This window comes from Bombus terrestris, chromosome 10 (genome assembly GCF_910591885.1).
Source record: "Bombus terrestris chromosome 10, iyBomTerr1.2, whole genome shotgun sequence".
In the NCBI taxonomy this organism is placed as follows: domain Eukaryota; kingdom Metazoa; phylum Arthropoda; class Insecta; order Hymenoptera; family Apidae; genus Bombus; species Bombus terrestris.
Genome location: NC_063278.1, coordinates 11932352 through 11956797, shown reverse-complemented (window position 1 = coordinate 11956797; position 24446 = coordinate 11932352).

Genomic DNA, 24446 nt, shown 5'->3' with positions numbered 1-24446 from the left:
TTATATACTATTACGATATAACGTATAACGTTGTATGCTATTATGATATAGCTGATAACGTTATATAGTATTACGATATAACCTTTAACGTTATATACTATTACGATATAACGTATAACGTTATATACTATTACGATATAACGTATAGCGTTATATGTTATTACGATATAACATATAACGTTATATACTATTACGATATAACGTATAACGTTATATAGTATTACGATATAACATATAACGTTATATAGTATTACGATATAACCTTTAACGTTATATACTATTACGATATAACGTATAACGTTATATGCTATTACGATATAACGTATAACGTTATATGCTATTACGATATAACGTATAACGTTATATGCTATTACGATATAACGTATAACGTTATATGCTATTACGATATATCCAGTAACGTTATATGCTATTACGATATAACGTATAACGTTATATGCTATTACGATATATCCAATAACGTTATATAGTATTACGATATAACGTATAACGTTATATGCTATTACGATATAACGTATAACGTTATATAGTATTACGATATAACGTATAGCGTTATATGTTATTACGATATAACATATAACGTTATATACTATTACGATATAACGTATAACGTTATATACTATTACGATATAACGTATAACGTTATATGCTACTACGATATAACGTATAACGTTATATACTACTATGATATAACGTATAACGTTATATAGTATTACGATATAACGTATAACGTTATATGCTACTACGATATAACGTATAACGTTATATGCTATTACGATATAACGTATAACGTTATATGCTATTACGATATAACGTATAACGTTATATACTATTACGATATAACGTATAACGTTATATGCTATTACGATATAACATATAACGTTATATGCTATTACGATATAACGTATAACGTTATATACTATTACGATAAAGCGGATAACGTTATATACTACTATGATATAACGTATAACGTTATATAGTATTACGATATAACGTATAACGTTATATGCTATTACGATATAACGTATAACGTTATATGCTATTACGATATAACATATAACGTTATATACTATTACGATATAACGTATAACGTTATATACTACTATGATATAACGTATAACGTTATATAGTATTACGATATAACGTATAACGTTATATGCTATTACGATATAACGTATAACGTTATATGCTATTACGATATAACGTATAACGTTATATGCTATTACGATATAACGTATAACGTTATATGCTATTACGATATAACGTATAACGTTATATGCTATTACGATATAACATATAACGTTATATACTATTACGATATAACGTATAACGTTATATGCTACTACGATATAACGTATAACGTTATATACTACTATGATATAACGTATAACGTTATATAGTATTACGATATAACGTATAACGTTATATGCTACTACGATATAACGTATAACGTTATATGCTATTACGATATAACGTATAACGTTATATGCTATTACGATATAACGTATAACGTTATATACTATTACGATATAACGTATAACGTTATATGCTATTACGATATAACATATAACGTTATATACTAGTACGATATAACGTATAACGTTATATACTACTATGATATAACGTATAACGTTATATACTATTACGATATGACGTATAACGTTATATGCTATTACGATATAACGTATAACGTTATATGCTATTACGATATAACGTATAACGTTATATACTATTACGATATAACGTATAACGTTATATACTATTACGATATAACGTATAACGTTATATGCTATTACGATATAACATATAACGTTATATACTATTACGATATAACGTATAACGATATATAATACTATGATATAACGTATAACGTTATATAGTATTACGATATAACGTATAGCGTTATATGTTATTACGATATAACATATAACGTTATATACTATTACGATATAACGTATAACGTTATATACTATTACGATATAACGTATAACGTTATATAGTATTACGATATAACGTATAACGTTATATAGTATTACGATATAACGTATAACGTTATATACTATTACGATATAACGTATAGCGTTATATGTTATTACGATATAACATATAACGTTATATACTATTACGATATAACATATAACGTTATATAGTATTACGATATAACGTATAACGTTATATGCTATTACGATATAACGTATAACGTTATGTGCTATTACGATATAACGTATAACGTTATATCCTATTACGATATAGCGTATAACGTTATATAGTATTACGATATAACATATAACGTTATATAGTATTACGATATAACGTATATCGTTATATACTATTACGATATAACATATAACGTTATATACTATTACGATATAACGTATAACGTTATATAGTATTACGATATAACGTATAACGTTATATACTACTACGATATAACGTATAACGTTATATACTATTACGATATAACGTATAACGTTATATACTACTATGATATAACGTATAACGTTATATACTATTGCGATATAACGTATAACGTTATATGCTATTACGATATAACGTATAACGTTATATACTGCTATGATATAACGTATAACGTTATATAGTATTACGATATAACGTATAACGTTATATGCTATTACGATATAACGTATAACGTTATATACTACTATGATATAACGTATAACGTTATATAGTATTACGATATAACGTATAACGTTATATGCTATTACGATATAACGTATAACGTTATATACTACTATGATATAACGTATAACGTTATATAGTATTACGATATAACGTATAACGTTATATGCTATTACGATATAACGTATAACGTTATATGCTATTACGATATAACGTATAACGTTATATGCTATTACGATATAACGTATAACGTTATATGCTATTACGATATAACGTATAACGTTATATGCTATTACGATATAACGTATAACGTTATATAGTATTACGATATAACGTATAGCGTTATATGTTATTACGATATAACATATAACGTTATATACTATTACGATATAACGTATAACGTTATATAGTATTACGATATAACATATAACGTTATATACTATTACGATATAACGTATAACGTTATATGCTATTATGATATAGCTGATAACGTTATATAGTATTACGATATAACGTATAACGTTATATGCTATTACGATATAACGTATAACGTTATATGCTATTACGATATAACGTATAACGTTATATAGTATTACGATATAACGTATAACGTTATATGCTATTACGATATAACGTATAACGTTATATACTACTATGATATAACGTATAACGTTATATAGTATTACGATATAACGTATAACGTTATATGCTATTACGATATAACGTATAACGTTATATGCTATTACGATATAACGTATAACGTTATATGCTACTATGATATAACGTATAACGTTATATGCTACTATGATATAACGTATAACGTTATATGCTATTACGATATAACGTATAACGTTATATAGTATTACGATATAACGTATAGCGTTATATGTTATTACGATATAACGTATAACGTTATATACTGCTATGATATAACGTATAACGTTATATAGTATTACGATATAACGTATAACGTTATATGCTATTACGATATAACGTATAACGTTATGTACTATTACGATATAACGTATAACGTTATATGCTATTGTGATATAGCTAATAACGTTATATAGTATTACGATATAACGTATAACGTTATATGCTATTACGATATAACCTATAACGTTATATAGTATTACGATATAACGTATAACGTTATATGCTATTACGATATAACGTATAACGTTATATGCTATTACGATATAACGTATAACGTTATATAGTATTACGATATAACATATAACGTTATATACTATTACGATATAACGTATAACGTTATATGCTATTATGATATAGCTGATAACGTTATATAGTATTACGATATAACGTATAACGTTATATGCTATTACGATATAACGTATAACGTTATATAGTATTACGATATAACGTATAGCGTTATATGTTATTACGATATAACATATAACGTTATATACTATTACGATATAACGTATAACGTTATATAGTATTACGATATAACGTATAACGTTATATACTACTACGATATAACGTATAACGTTATATACTATTACGATATAACGTATAACGTTATATACTACTATGATATAACGTATAACGTTATCTACTATTACGATATAACGTATAACGTTATATGCTATTACGATATAACGTATAACGTTATATGCTATTACGATATAACGTATAACGTTATATACTATTACGATATAACGTATAACGTTATATGCTATTACGATATAACATATAACGTTATATACTATTACGATATAACGTATAACGTTATATACTATTACGATATAACGTATAACGTTATATAATACTATGATATAACGTACAACGTTATATAGTATTACTATATAACGTATAACGTTATATGCTATTACGATATAACGTATAACGTTATATGCTATTACGATATAACGTATAACGTTATATACTATTACGATATAACGTATAGCGTTATATACTATTACGATATAACGTATAACGTTATATAGTATTACGATATAACATATAACGTTATATACTATTACGATATAACGTATAACGTTGTATGCTATTATGATATAGCTAATAACGTTATATAGTATTACGATATAACCTTTAACGTTATATACTATTACGATATAACGTATAACGTTATATACTATTACGATATAACGTATAGCGTTATATGTTATTACGATATAACATATAACGTTATATACTATTACGATATAACGTATAACGTTATATAGTATTACGATATAACATATAACGTTATATAGTATTACGATATAACCTTTAACGTTATATACTATTACGATATAACATATAACGTTATATACTATTACGATATAACGTATAACGTTGTATGCTATTATGATATAGCTAATAACGTTATATAGTATTACGATATAACCTTTAACGTTATATACTATTACGATATAACGTATAGCGTTATATGTTATTACGATATAACATATAACGTTATATACTATTACGATATAACGTATAACGTTATATAGTATTACGATATAACGGATATCGTTATATACTATTACGATATAACGTATAGCGTTATATGTTATTACGATATAACATATAACGTTATATACTATTACGATATAACGTATAACGTTATATAGTATTACGATATAACGTATAACGTTATATGCTATTACGATATAACGTATAACGTTATATGCTATTACGATATAACGTATAACGTTATATGCTATTCCGATATAACGTATAACGTTATATGCTATTACGATATATCCAGTAACGTTATATGCTATTACGATATAACGTATAACGTTATATGCTATTACGATATATCCAATAACGTTATATAGTATTACGATATAACGTATAACGTTATATGCTATTACGATATAACGTATAACGTTATATAGTATTACGATATAACGTATAGCGTTATATGTTATTACGATATAACATATAACGTTATATACTATTACGATATAACGTATAACGTTATATACTATTACGATATAACGTATAACGTTATATGCTACTACGATATAACGTATAACGTTATATACTACTATGATATAACGTATAACGTTATATAGTATTACGATATAACGTATAACGTTATATGCTACTACGATATAACGTATAACGTTATATGCTATTACGATATAACGTATAACGTTATATGCTATTACGATATAACATATAACGTTATATACTATTACGATATAACGTATAACGTTATATACTATTACGATATAACGTATAACGTTATATAGTATTACGATATAACGTATAACGTTATATGCTACTAAGATATAACGTATAACGTTATATAGTATTACGATATAACGTATAACGTTATATGCTATTACGATATAACGTATAACGTTATGTACTATTACGATATAACGTATAACGTTATATGCTATTGTGATATAGCTAATAACGTTATATAGTATTACGATATAACGTATAACGTTATATGCTATTACGATATAACCTATAACGTTATATAGTATTACGATATAACGTATAACGTTATATGCTATTACGATATAACGTATAACGTTATATGCTATTACGATATAACGTATAACGTTATATAGTATTACGATATAACGTATAGCGTTATATGTTATTACGATATAACATATAACGTTATATACTATTACGATATAACGTATAACGTTATATAGTATTACGATATAACGTATAACGTTATATACTACTACGATATAACGTATAACGTTATATACTATTACGATATAACGTATAACGTTATATACTACTATGATATAACGTATAACGTTATCTACTATTACGATATAACGTATAACGTTATATGCTATTACGATATAACGTATAACGTTATATGCTATTACGATATAACGTATAACGTTATATACTATTACGATATAACGTATAACGTTATATGCTATTACGATATAACATATAACGTTATATACTATTACGATATAACGTATAACGTTATATACTATTACGATATAACGTATAACGTTATATAATACTATGATATAACGTACAACGTTATATAGTATTACTATATAACGTATAACGTTATATGCTATTACGATATAACGTATAACGTTATATGCTATTACGATATAACGTATAGCGTTATATACTATTACGCTATAACGTATAGCGTTATATGTTATTACGATATAACATATAACGTTATATACTATTACGATATAACGTATAACGTTATATAGTATTACGATATAACGGATATCGTTATATACTATTACGATATAACGTATAACGTTATATAGTATTACGATATAACATATAACGTTATATACTATTACGATATAACGTATAACGTTGTATGCTATTATGATATAGCTAATAACGTTATATAGTATTACGATATAACCTTTAACGTTATATACTATTACGATATAACGTATAACGTTATATACTATTACGATATAACGTATAGCGTTATATGTTATTACGATATAACATATAACGTTATATACTATTACGATATAACGTATAACGTTATATAGTATTACGATATAACATATAACGTTATATAGTATTACGATATAACCTTTAACGTTATATACTATTACGATATAACGTATAACGTTATATGCTATTACGATATAACGTATAACGTTATATGCTATTACGATATAACGTATAACGTTATATGCTATTACGATATAACGTATAACGTTATATGCTATTACGATATATCCAGTAACGTTATATGCTATTACGATATAACGTATAACGTTGTATGCTATTATGATATAGCTAATAACGTTATATAGTATTACGATATAACCTTTAACGTTATATACTATTACGATATAACGTATAACGTTATATACTATTACGATATAACGTATAGCGTTATATGTTATTACGATATAACATATAACGTTATATACTATTACGATATAACGTATAACGTTATATAGTATTACGATATAACATATAACGTTATATAGTATTACGATATAACCTTTAACGTTATATACTATTACGATATAACGTATAACGTTATGTACTATTACGATATAACGTATAACGTTATATGCTATTGTGATATAGCTAATAACGTTATATAGTATTACGATATAACGTATAACGTTATATGCTATTACGATATAACCTATAACGTTATATAGTATTACGATATAACGTATAACGTTATATGCTATTACGATATAACGTATAACGTTATATGCTATTACGATATAACGTATAACGTTATATAGTATTACGATATAACGTATAGCGTTATATGTTATTACGATATAACATATAACGTTATATACTATTACGATATAACGTATAACGTTATATAGTATTACGATATAACGTATAACGTTATATACTACTACGATATAACGTATAACGTTATATACTATTACGATATAACGTATAACGTTATATACTACTATGATATAACGTATAACGTTATCTACTATTACGATATAACGTATAACGTTATATGCTATTACGATATAACGTATAACGTTATATGCTATTACGATATAACGTATAACGTTATATACTATTACGATATAACGTATAACGTTATATGCTATTACGATATAACATATAACGTTATATACTATTACGATATAACGTATAACGTTATATACTATTACGATATAACGTATAACGTTATATAATACTATGATATAACGTACAACGTTATATAGTATTACTATATAACGTATAACGTTATATGCTATTACGATATAACGTATAACGTTATATGCTATTACGATATAACGTATAGCGTTATATACTATTACGATATAACGTATAGCGTTATATGTTATTACGATATAACATATAACGTTATATACTATTACGATATAACGTATAACGTTATATAGTATTACGATATAACGGATATCGTTATATACTATTACGATATAACGTATAACGTTATATAGTATTACGATATAACATATAACGTTATATACTATTACGATATAACGTATAACGTTGTATGCTATTATGATATAGCTAATAACGTTATATAGTATTACGATATAACCTTTAACGTTATATACTATTACGATATAACGTATAACGTTATATACTATTACGATATAACGTATAGCGTTATATGTTATTACGATATAACATATAACGTTATATACTATTACGATATAACGTATAACGTTATATAGTATTACGATATAACATATAACGTTATATAGTATTACGATATAACCTTTAACGTTATATACTATTACGATATAACGTATAACGTTATATGCTATTACGATATAACGTATAACGTTATATGCTATTACGATATAACGTATAACGTTATATGCTATTACGATATAACGTATAACGTTATATGCTATTACGATATATCCAGTAACGTTATATGCTATTACGATATAACGTATAACGTTATATGCTATTACGATATATCCAATAACGTTATATAGTATTACGATATAACGTATAACGTTATATGCTATTACGATATAACGTATAACGTTATATAGTATTACGATATAACGTATAGCGTTATATGTTATTACGATATAACATATAACGTTATATACTATTACGATATAACGTATAACGTTATATACTATTACGATATAACGTATAACGTTATATGCTACTACGATATAACGTATAACGTTATATACTACTATGATATAACGTATAACGTTATATAGTATTACGATATAACATATAACGTTATATGCTATTACGATATAACGTATAACGTTATATACTATTACGATAAAGCGGATAACGTTATATACTACTATGATATAACGTATAACGTTATATAGTATTACGATATAACGTATAACGTTATATGCTATTACGATATAACGTATAACGTTATATGTTATTACGACATAACATATAACGTTATATACTATTACGATATAACGTATAACGTTATGTACTATTACGATATAACGTATAACGTTATATGCTACTAAGATATAACGTATAACGTTATATAGTATTACGATATAACGTATAACGTTATATGCTATTACGATATAACGTATAACGTTATGTACTATTACGATATAACGTATAACGTTATATGCTATTACGATATAACGTATAACGTTATATGCTATTACGATATAACATATAACGTTATATACTAGTACGATATAACGTATAACGTTATATACTACTATGATATAACGTATAACGTTATATACTATTACGATATGACGTATAACGTTATATGCTATTACGATATAACGTATAACGTTATATGCTATTACGATATAACGTATAACGTTATATACTATTACGATATAACGTATAACGTTATATGCTATTACGATATAACATATAACGTTATATACTACTATGATATAACGTATAACGTTATGTAGTATTACGATATAACGTATAACGTTATATGCTACTACGATATAACGTATAACGTTATATGCTATTACGATATAACGTATAACGTTATATGCTATTACGATATAACGTATAACGTTATATACTATTACGATATAACGTATAACGTTATATGCTATTACGATATAACATATAACGTTATATACTAGTACGATATAACGTATAACGTTATATACTACTATGATATAACGTATAACGTTATATACTATTACGATATGACGTATAACGTTATATGCTATTACGATATAACGTATAACGTTATATGCTATTACGATATAACGTATAACGTTATATACTATTACGATATAACGTATAACGTTATATACTATTACGATATAACGTATAACGTTATATGCTATTACGATATAACATATAACGTTATATACTATTACGATATAACGTATAACGATATATAATACTATGATATAACGTATAACGTTATATAGTATTACGATATAACGTATAGCGTTATATGTTATTACGATATAACATATAACGTTATATACTATTACGATATAACGTATAACGTTATATACTATTACGATATAACGTATAACGTTATATAGTATTACGATATAACGTATAACGTTATATAGTATTACGATATAACGTATAACGTTATATACTATTACGATATAACGTATAGCGTTATATGTTATTACGATATAACATATAACGTTATATACTATTACGATATAACGTATAACGTTATATAGTATTACGATATAACGTATAACGTTATATGCTATTACGATATAACGTATAACGTTATATGCTATTACGATATAACGTATAACGTTATATCGTATTACGATATAGCGTATAACGTTATATAGTATTACGATATAACATATAACGTTATATAGTATTACGATATAACGTATATCGTTATATACTATTACGATATAACATATAACGTTATATAGTATTACGATATAACATATAACGTTATATACTATTACGATATAACGTATAACGTTATATAGTATTACGATATAACATATAACGTTATATACTATTACGATATAACGTATAACGTTATATGCTATTATGATATAGCTGATAACGTTATATAGTATTACGATATAACGTATAGCGTTATATGTTATTACGATATAACATATAACGTTATATACTATTACGATATAACGTATAACGTTATATACTACTACGATATAACGTATAACGTTATATACTATTACGATATAACGTATAACGTTATATACTACTATGATATAACGTATAACGTTATATACTATTGCGATATAACGTATAACGTTATATGCTATTACGATATAACGTATAACGTTATATACTGCTATGATATAACGTATAACGTTATATAGTATTACGATATAACGTATAACGTTATATGCTATTACGATATAACGTATAACGTTATATACTACTATGATATAACGTATAACGTTATATAGTATTACGATATAACGTATAACGTTATATGCTATTACGATATAACGTTATACGTTATATCGTATTACGATATAACGTATAGCGTTATATGTTATTACGATATAACATATAACGTTATATACTATTACGATATAACGTATAACGTTATATACTATTACGATATAACGTATAACGTTATATGCTACTACGATATAACGTATAACGTTATATACTACTATGATATAACGTATAACGTTATATAGTATTACGATATAACGTATAACGTTATATGCTACTACGATATAACGTATAACGTTATATGCTATTACGATATAACGTATAACGTTATATGCTATTACGATATAACGTATAACGTTATATACTATTACGATATAACGTATAACGTTATATGCTATTACGATATAACATATAACGTTATATGCTATTACGATATAACATATAACGTTATATGCTATTACGATATAACGTATAACGTTATATACTATTACGATAAAGCGGATAACGTTATATACTACTATGATATAACGTATAACGTTATATAGTATTACGATATAACGTATAACGTTATATGCTATTACGATATAACGTATAACGTTATATGTTATTACGATATAACATATAACGTTATATACTATTACGATATAACGTATAACGTTATGTACTATTACGATATAACGTATAACGTTATATGCTACTAAGATATAACGTATAACGTTATATAGTATTACGATATAACGTATAACGTTATATGCTATTACGATATAACGTATAACGTTATGTACTATTACGATATAACGTATAACGTTATATGCTATTGTGATATAGCTAATAACGTTATATAGTATTACGATATAACGTATAACGTTATATGCTATTACGATATAACCTATAACGTTATACAGTATTACGATATAACGTATAACGTTATATGCTATTACGATATAACATATAACGTTATATACTATTACGATATAACGTATAACGTTATATACTATTACGATATAACGTATAACGTTATATAGTATTACGATATAACGTATAACGTTATATGCTACTAAGATATAACGTATAACGTTATATAGTATTACGATATAACGTATAACGTTATATGCTACTACGATATAACGTATAACGTTATGTACTATTACGATATAACGTATAACGTTATATGCTATTGTGATATAGCTAATAACGTTATATAGTATTACGATATAACGTATAACGTTATATGCTATTACGATATAACATATAACGTTATATAGTATTACGATATAACATATAACGTTATATACTATTACGATATAACGTATAACGTTATATGCTATTATGATATAGCTGATAACGTTATATAGTATTACGATATAACGTGTAACGTTATATACTATTACGATATAACATATAACGTTATATACTATTACGATATAACGTATAACGTTATATACTATTACGATATAACGTATAACGTTATATAGTATTACGATATAACGTATAACGTTATATGCTACTAAGATATAACGTATAACGTTATATAGTATTACGATATAACGTATAACGTTATATGCTATTACGATATAACGTATAACGTTATGTACTATTACGATATAACGTATAACGTTATATGCTATTGTGATATAGCTAATAACGTTATATAGTATTACGATATAACGTATAACGTTATATGCTATTACGATATAACCTATAACGTTATATAGTATTACGATATAACGTATAACGTTATATGCTATTACGATATAACGTATAACGTTATATGCTATTACGATATAACGTATAACGTTATATAGTATTACGATATAACGTATAGCGTTATATGTTATTACGATATAACATATAACGTTATATACTATTACGATATAACGTATAACGTTATATAGTATTACGATATAACATATAACGTTATATACTATTACGATATAACGTATAACGTTATATGCTATTATGATATAACTGATAACGTTATATAGTATTACGATATAACGTATAACGTTATATGCTATTACGATATAACGTATAACGTTATATAGTATTACGATATAACGTATAGCGTTATATGTTATTACGATATAACGTATAACGTTATATGCTATTACGATATAACATATAACGTTATATACTATTACGATATAACGTATAACGTTATATACTATTACGATATAACGTATAACGTTATATAATACTATGATATAACGTACAACGTTATATAGTATTACTATATAACGTATAACGTTATATGCTATTACGATATAACGTATAACGTTATATGCTATTACGATATAACGTATAGCGTTATATACTATTACGATATAACGTATAGCGTTATATGTTATTACGATATAACATATAACGTTATATACTATTACGATATAACGTATAACGTTATATACTATTACGATATAACGTATAACGTTATATACTATTACGATATAACGTATAACGTTATATGCTACTACGATATAACGTATAACGTTATATACTACTATGATATAACGTATAACGTTATATAGTATTACGATATAACATATAACGTTATATGCTATTACGATATAACGTATAACGTTATATACTATTACGATAAAGCGGATAACGTTATATACTAGTACGATATAACGTATAACGTTATATACTACTATGATATAACGTATAACGTTATATACTATTACGATATGACGTATAACGTTATATGCTATTACGATATAACGTATAACGTTATATGCTATTACGATATAACGTATAACGTTATATACTATTACGATATAACGTATAACGTTATATACTATTACGATATAACGTATAACGTTATATGCTATTACGATATAACATATAACGTTATATACTACTATGATATAACGTATAACGTTATGTAGTATTACGATATAACGTATAACGTTATATGCTACTACGATATAACGTATAACGTTATATGCTATTACGATATAACGTATAACGTTATATGCTATTACGATATAACGTATAACGTTATATACTATTACGATATAACGTATAACGTTATATGCTATTACGATATAACGTATAACGTTATATACTATTACGATATAACGTATAACGTTATATGCTATTACGATATAACATATAACGTTATATACTACTATGATATAACGTATAACGTTATGTAGTATTACGATATAACGTATAACGTTATATGCTACTACGATATAACGTATAACGTTATATGCTATTACGATATAACGTATAACGTTATATACTATTACGATATAACGTATAACGTTATATGCTATTACGATATAACATATAACGTTATATACTACTATGATATAACGTATAACGTTATGTAGTATTACGATATAACGTATAACGTTATATGCTACTACGATATAACGTATAACGTTATATGCTATTACGATATAACGTATAACGTTATATGCTATTACGATATAACGTATAACGTTATATACTATTACGATATAACGTATAACGTTATATGCTATTACGATATAACATATAACGTTATATACTAGTACGATATAACGTATAACGTTATATACTACTATGATATAACGTATAACGTTATATACTATTACGATATGACGTATAACGTTATATGCTATTACGATATAACGTATAACGTTATATGCTATTACGATATAACGTATAACGTTATATACTATTACGATATAACGTATAACGTTATATGCTATTACGATAAAGCGGATAACGTTATATGCTATTACGATATAACATATAACGTTATATACTAGTACGATATAACGTATAACGTTATATACTACTATGATATAACGTATAACGTTATATACTATTACGATATGACGTATAACGTTATATGCTATTACGATATAACGTATAACGTTATATGCTATTACGATATAACGTATAACGTTATATACTATTACGATATAACGTATAACGTTATATGCTATTACGATATAACATATAACGTTATATACTACTATGATATAACGTATAACGTTATGTAGTATTACGATATAACGTATAACGTTATATGCTACTACGATATAACGTATAACGTTATATGCTATTACGATATAACGTATAACGTTATATGCTATTACGATATAACGTATAACGTTATATACTATTACGATATAACGTATAACGTTATATGCTATTACGATATAACATATAACGTTATATACTAGTACGATATAACGTATAACGTTATATACTACTATGATATAACGTATAACGTTATATACTATTACGATATGACGTATAACGTTATATGCTATTACGATATAACGTATAACGTTATATGCTATTACGATATAACGTATAACGTTATATACTATTACGATATAACGTATAACGTTATATACTATTACGATATAACGTATAACGTTATATGCTATTACGATATAACATATAACGTTATATACTATTACGATATAACGTATAACGATATATAATACTATGATATAACGTATAACGTTATATAGTATTACGATATAACGTATAGCGTTATATGTTATTACGATATAACATATAACGTTATATACTATTACGATATAACGTATAACGTTATATACTATTACGATATAACGTATAACGTTATATAGTATTACGATATAACGTATAACGTTATATAGTATTACGATATAACGTATAACGTTATATACTATTACGATATAACGTATAGCGTTATATGTTATTACGATATAACATATAACGTTATATACTATTACGATATAACGTATAACGTTATATAGTATTACGATATAACGTATAACGTTATATGCTATTACGATATAACGTATAACGTTATATGCTATTACGATATAACGTATAACGTTATATCCTATTACGATATAGCGTATAACGTTATATAGTATTACGATATAACATATAACGTTATATAGTATTACGATATAACGTATATCGTTATATACTATTACGATATAACATATAACGTTATATGGTATTACGATATAACATATAACGTTATATACTATTACGATATAACGTATAACGTTATATAGTATTACGATATAACATATAACGTTATATACTATTACGATATAACGTATAACGTTATATGCTATTATGATATAGCTGATAACGTTATATAGTATTACGATATAACGTATAGCGTTATATGTTATTACGATATAACATATAACGTTATATACTATTACGATATAACGTATAACGTTATATACTACTACGATATAACGTATAACGTTATATACTATTACGATATAACGTATAACGTTATATACTACTATGATATAACGTATAACGTTATATACTATTGCGATATAACGTATAACGTTATATGCTATTACGATATAACGTATAACGTTATATACTGCTATGATATAACGTATAACGTTATATAGTATTACGATATAACGTATAACGTTATATGCTATTACGATATAACGTATAACGTTATATACTACTATGATATAACGTATAACGTTATATAGTATTACGATATAACGTATAACGTTATATGCTATTACGATATAACGTTATACGTTATATCGTATTACGATATAACGTATAGCGTTATATGTTATTACGATATAACATATAACGTTATATACTATTACGATATAACGTATAACGTTATATACTATTACGATATAACGTATAACGTTATATGCTACTACGATATAACGTATAACGTTATATACTACTATGATATAACGTATAACGTTATATAGTATTACGATATAACGTATAACGTTATATGCTACTACGATATAACGTATAACGTTATATGCTATTACGATATAACGTATAACGTTATATGCTATTACGATATAACGTATAACGTTATATACTATTACGATATAACGTATAACGTTATATGCTATTACGATATAACATATAACGTTATATGCTATTACGATATAACATATAACGTTATATGCTATTACGATATAACGTATAACGTTATATACTATTACGATAAAGCGGATAACGTTATATACTACTATGATATAACGTATAACGTTATATAGTATTACGATATAACGTATAACGTTATATGCTATTACGATATAACGTATAACGTTATATGTTATTACGATATAACATATAACGTTATATACTATTACGATATAACGTATAACGTTATGTACTATTACGATATAACGTATAACGTTATATGCTACTAAGATATAACGTATAACGTTATATAGTATTACGATATAACGTATAACGTTATATGCTATTACGATATAACGTATAACGTTATGTACTATTACGATATAACGTATAACGTTATATGCTATTGTGATATAGCTAATAACGTTATATAGTATTACGATATAACGTATAACGTTATATGCTATTACGATATAACCTATAACGTTATACAGTATTACGATATAACGTATAACGTTATATGCTATTACGATATAACATATAACGTTATATACTATTACGATATAACGTATAACGTTATATACTATTACGATATAACGTATAACGTTATATAGTATTACGATATAACGTATAACGTTATATGCTACTAAGATATAACGTATAACGTTATATAGTATTACGATATAACGTATAACGTTATATGCTACTACGATATAACGTATAACGTTATGTACTATTACGATATAACGTATAACGTTATATGCTATTGTGATATAGCTAATAACGTTATATAGTATTACGATATAACGTATAACGTTATATGCTATTACGATATAACATATAACGTTATATAGTATTACGATATAACATATAACGTTATATACTATTACGATATAACGTATAACGTTATATGCTATTATGATATAGCTGATAACGTTATATAGTATTACGATATAACGTGTAACGTTATATACTATTACGATATAACATATAACGTTATATACTATTACGATATAACGTATAACGTTATATACTATTACGATATAACGTATAACGTTATATAGTATTACGATATAACGTATAACGTTATATGCTACTAAGATATAACGTATAACGTTATATAGTATTACGATATAACGTATAACGTTATATGCTATTACGATATAACGTATAACGTTATGTACTATTACGATATAACGTATAACGTTATATGCTATTGTGATATAGCTAATAACGTTATATAGTATTACGATATAACGTATAACGTTATATGCTATTACGATATAACCTATAACGTTATATAGTATTACGATATAACGTATAACGTTATATGCTATTACGATATAACGTATAACGTTATATGCTATTACGATATAACGTATAACGTTATATAGTATTACGATATAACGTATAGCGTTATATGTTATTACGATATAACATATAACGTTATATACTATTACGATATAACGTATAACGTTATATAGTATTACGATATAACATATAACGTTATATACTATTACGATATAACGTATAACGTTATATGCTATTATGATATAACTGATAACGTTATATAGTATTACGATATAACGTATAACGTTATATGCTATTACGATATAACGTATAACGTTATATAGTATTACGATATAACGTATAGCGTTATATGTTATTACGATATAACGTATAACGTTATATGCTATTACGATATAACATATAACGTTATATACTATTACGATATAACGTATAACGTTATATACTATTACGATATAACGTATAACGTTATATAATACTATGATATAACGTACAACGTTATATAGTATTACTATATAACGTATAACGTTATATGCTATTACGATATAACGTATAACGTTATATGCTATTACGATATAACGTATAGCGTTATATACTATTACGATATAACATATAACGTTATATACTATTACGATATAACGTATAACGTTATATAGTATTACGATATAACGGATATCGTTATATACTATTACGATATAACGTATAACGTTATATAGTATTACGATATAACATATAACGTTATATACTATTACGATATAACGTATAACGTTGTATGCTATTATGATATAGCTAATAACGTTATATAGTATTACGATATAACCTTTAACGTTATATACTATTACGATATAACGTATAACGTTATATACTATTACGATATAACGTATAGCGTTATATGTTATTACGATATAACATATAACGTTATATACTATTACGATATAACGTATAACGTTATATAGTATTACGATATAACATATAACGTTATATAGTATTACGATATAACCTTTAACGTTATATACTATTACGATATAACGTATAACGTTATATGCTATTACGATATAACGTATAACGTTATATGCTATTACGATATAACGTATAACGTTATATGCTATTACGATATAACGTATAACGTTATATGCTATTACGATACATCCAGTAACGTTATATGCTATTACGATATAACGTATAACGTTATATGCTATTACGATATATCCAATAACGTTATATAGTATTACGATATAACGTATAACGTTATATGCTATTACGATATAACGTATAACGTTATATAGTATTACGATATAACGTATAGCGTTATATGTTATTACGATATAACATATAACGTTATATACTATTACGATATAACGTATAACGTTATATACTATTACGATATAACGTATAACGTTATATGCTACTACGATATAACGTATAACGTTATATACTACTATGATATAACGTATAACGTTATATAGTATTACGATATAACATATAACGTTATATGCTATTACGATATAACGTATAACGTTATATACTATTACGATATAACGTATAACGTTATATGCTATTACGATATAACATATAACGTTATATACTATTACGATATAACGTATAACGTTATATACTATTACGATATAACGTATAACGTTATATAATACTATGATATAACGTACAACGTTATATAGTATTACTATATAACGTATAACGTTATATGCTATTACGATATAACGTATAACGTTATATGCTATTACGATATAACGTATAGCGTTATATACTATTACGATATAACGTATAGCGTTATATGTTATTACGATATAACATATAACGTTATATACTATTACGATATAACGTATAACGTTATATAGTATTACGATATAACGGATATCGTTATATACTATTACGATATAACGTATAACGTTATATAGTATTACGATATAACATATAACGTTATATACTATTACGATATAACGTATAACGTTGTATGCTATTATGATATAGCTAATAACGTTATATAGTATTACGATATAACCTTTAACGTTATATACTATTACGATATAACGTATAACGTTATATACTATTACGATATAACGTATAGCGTTATATGTTATTACGATATAACATATAACGTTATATACTATTACGATATAACGTATAACGTTATATAGTATTACGATATAACATATAACGTTATATAGTATTACGATATAACCTTTAACGTTATATACTATTACGATATAACGTATAACGTTATATGCTATTACGATATAACGTATAACGTTATATGCTATTACGATATAACGTATAACGTTATATGCTATTACGATATAACGTATAACGTTATATGCTATTACGATACATCCAGTAACGTTATATGCTATTACGATATAACGTATAACGTTATATGCTATTACGATATATCCAATAACGTTATATAGTATTACGATATAACGTATAACGTTATATGCTATTACGATATAACGTATAACGTTATATAGTATTACGATATAACGTATAGCGTTATATGTTATTACGATATAACATATAACGTTATATACTATTACGATATAACGTATAACGTTATATACTATTACGATATAACGTATAACGTTATATGCTACTACGATATAACGTATAACGTTATATACTACTATGATATAACGTATAACGTTATATAGTATTACGATATAACATATAACGTTATATGCTATTACGATATAACGTATAACGTTATATACTATTACGATAAAGCGGATAACGTTATATACTACTATGATATAACGTATAACGTTATATAGTATTACGATATAACGTATAACGTTATATGCTATTACGATATAACGTATAACGTTATATGTTATTACGATATAACATATAACGTTATATACTATTACGATATAACGTATAACGTTATGTACTATTACGATATAACGTATAACGTTATATGCTACTAAGATATAACGTATAACGTTATATAGTATTACGATATAACGTATAACGTTATATGCTATTACGATATAACGTATAACGTTATGTACTATTACGATATAACGTATAAAGTTATATGCTATTACGATATAACGTATAACGTTATATGCTATTACGATATAACATATAACGTTATATACTAGTACGATATAACGTATAACGTTATATACTACTATGATATAACGTATAACGTTATATACTATTACGATATGACGTATAACCTTATATGCTATTACGATATAACGTATAACGTTATATACTATTACGATATAACGTATAACGTTATATGCTATTACGATATAACATATAACGTTATATACTACTATGATATAACGTATAACGTTATATAGTATTACGATATAACGTATAACGTTATATGCTACTACGATATAACGTATAACGTTATATGCTATTACGATATAACGTATAACGTTATATGCTATTACGATATAACGTATAACGTTATATACTATTACGATATAACGTATAACGTTATATGCTATTACGATATAACATATAACGTTATATACTAGTACGATATAACGTATAACGTTATATACTACTATGATATAACGTATAACGTTATATACTATTACGATATGACGTATAACGTTATATGCTATTACGATATAACGTATAACGTTATATGCTATTACGATATAACGTATAACGTTATATACTATTACGATATAACGTATAACGTTATATACTATTACGATATAACGTATAACGTTATATGCTATTACGATATAACATATAACGTTATATACTATTACGATATAACGTATAACGATATATAATACTATGATATAACGTATAACGTTATATAGTATTACGATATAACGTATAGCGTTATATGTTATTACGATATAACATATAACGTTATATACTATTACGATATAACGTATAACGTTATATACTATTACGATATAACGTATAACGTTATATAGTATTACGATATAACGTATAACGTTATATAGTATTACGATATAACGTATAACGTTATATACTATTACGATATAACGTATAGCGTTATATGTTATTACGATATAACATGTAACGTTATATACTATTACGATATAACGTATAACGTTATATAGTATTACGATATAACGTATAACGTTATATGCTATTACGATATAACGAATAACGTTATATGCTATTACTTTATAACGTATAACGTTATATCCTATTACGATATAGCGTATAAAGTTATATAGTATTGCGATATAACATATAACGTTATATAGTATTACGATATAACGTATATCGTTATATACTATTACGATATAACATATAACGTTATATAGTATTACGATATAACATATAACGTTATATACTATTACGATATAACGTATAACGTTATATAGTATTACGATATAACATATAACGTTATATACTATTACGATATAACGTATAACGTTATATGCTATTATGATATAGCTGATAACGTTATATAGTATTACGATATAACGTATAGCGTTATATGTTATTACGATATAACATATAACGTTATATACTATTACGATATAACGTATAACGTTATATAGTATTACGATATAACGTATAACGTTATATACTACTACGATATAACGTATAACGTTATATACTATTACGATATAACGTATAACGTTATATACTACTATGATATAACGTATAACGTTATATACTATTGCGATATAACGTATAACGTTATATGCTATTACGATATAACGTATAACGTTATATACTGCTATGATATAACGTATAACGTTATATAGTATTACGATATAACGTATAACGTTATATGCTATTACGATATAACGTATAACGTTATATACTACTATGATATAACGTATAACGTTATATAGTATTACGATATAACGTATAACGTTATATGCTATTACGATATAACGTATAACGTTATATACTACTATGATATAACGTATAACGTTATATAGTATTACGATATAACGTATAACGTTATATGCTATTACGATATAACGTATAACGTTATATGCTATTACGATATAACGTATAACGTTATATGCTATTACGATATAACGTATAACGTTATATGCTATTACGATATAACGTATAACGTTATATGCTATTACGATATAACGTATAACGTTATATAGTATTACGATATAACGTATAGCGTTATATGTTATTACGATATAACATATAACGTTATATACTATTACGATATAACGTATAACGTTATATAGTATTACGATATAACATATAACGTTATATACTATTACGATATAACGTATAACGTTATATAGTATTACGATATAACGTATAACGTTATATACTACTACGATATAACGTATAACGTTATATACTATTACGATATAACGTATAACGTTATATACTACTATGATATAACGTATAACGTTATCTACTATTACGATATAACGTATAACGTTATATGCTATTACGATATAACGTATAACGTTATATGCTATTACGATATAACGTATAACGTTATATACTATTACGATATAACGTATAACGTTATATGCTATTACGATATAACATATAACGTTATATACTATTACGATATAACGTATAACGTTATATACTACTACGATATAACGTATAACGTTATATAATACTATGATATAACGTACAACGTTATATAGTATTACTATATAACGTTTAACGTTATATGCTATTACGATATAACGTATAACGTTATATGCTATTACGATATAACGTATAACGTTATATACTATTACGATATAACGTATAGCGTTATATACTATTACGATATAACGTATAACGTTATATAGTATTACGATATAACATATAACGTTATATACTATTACGATATAACGTAT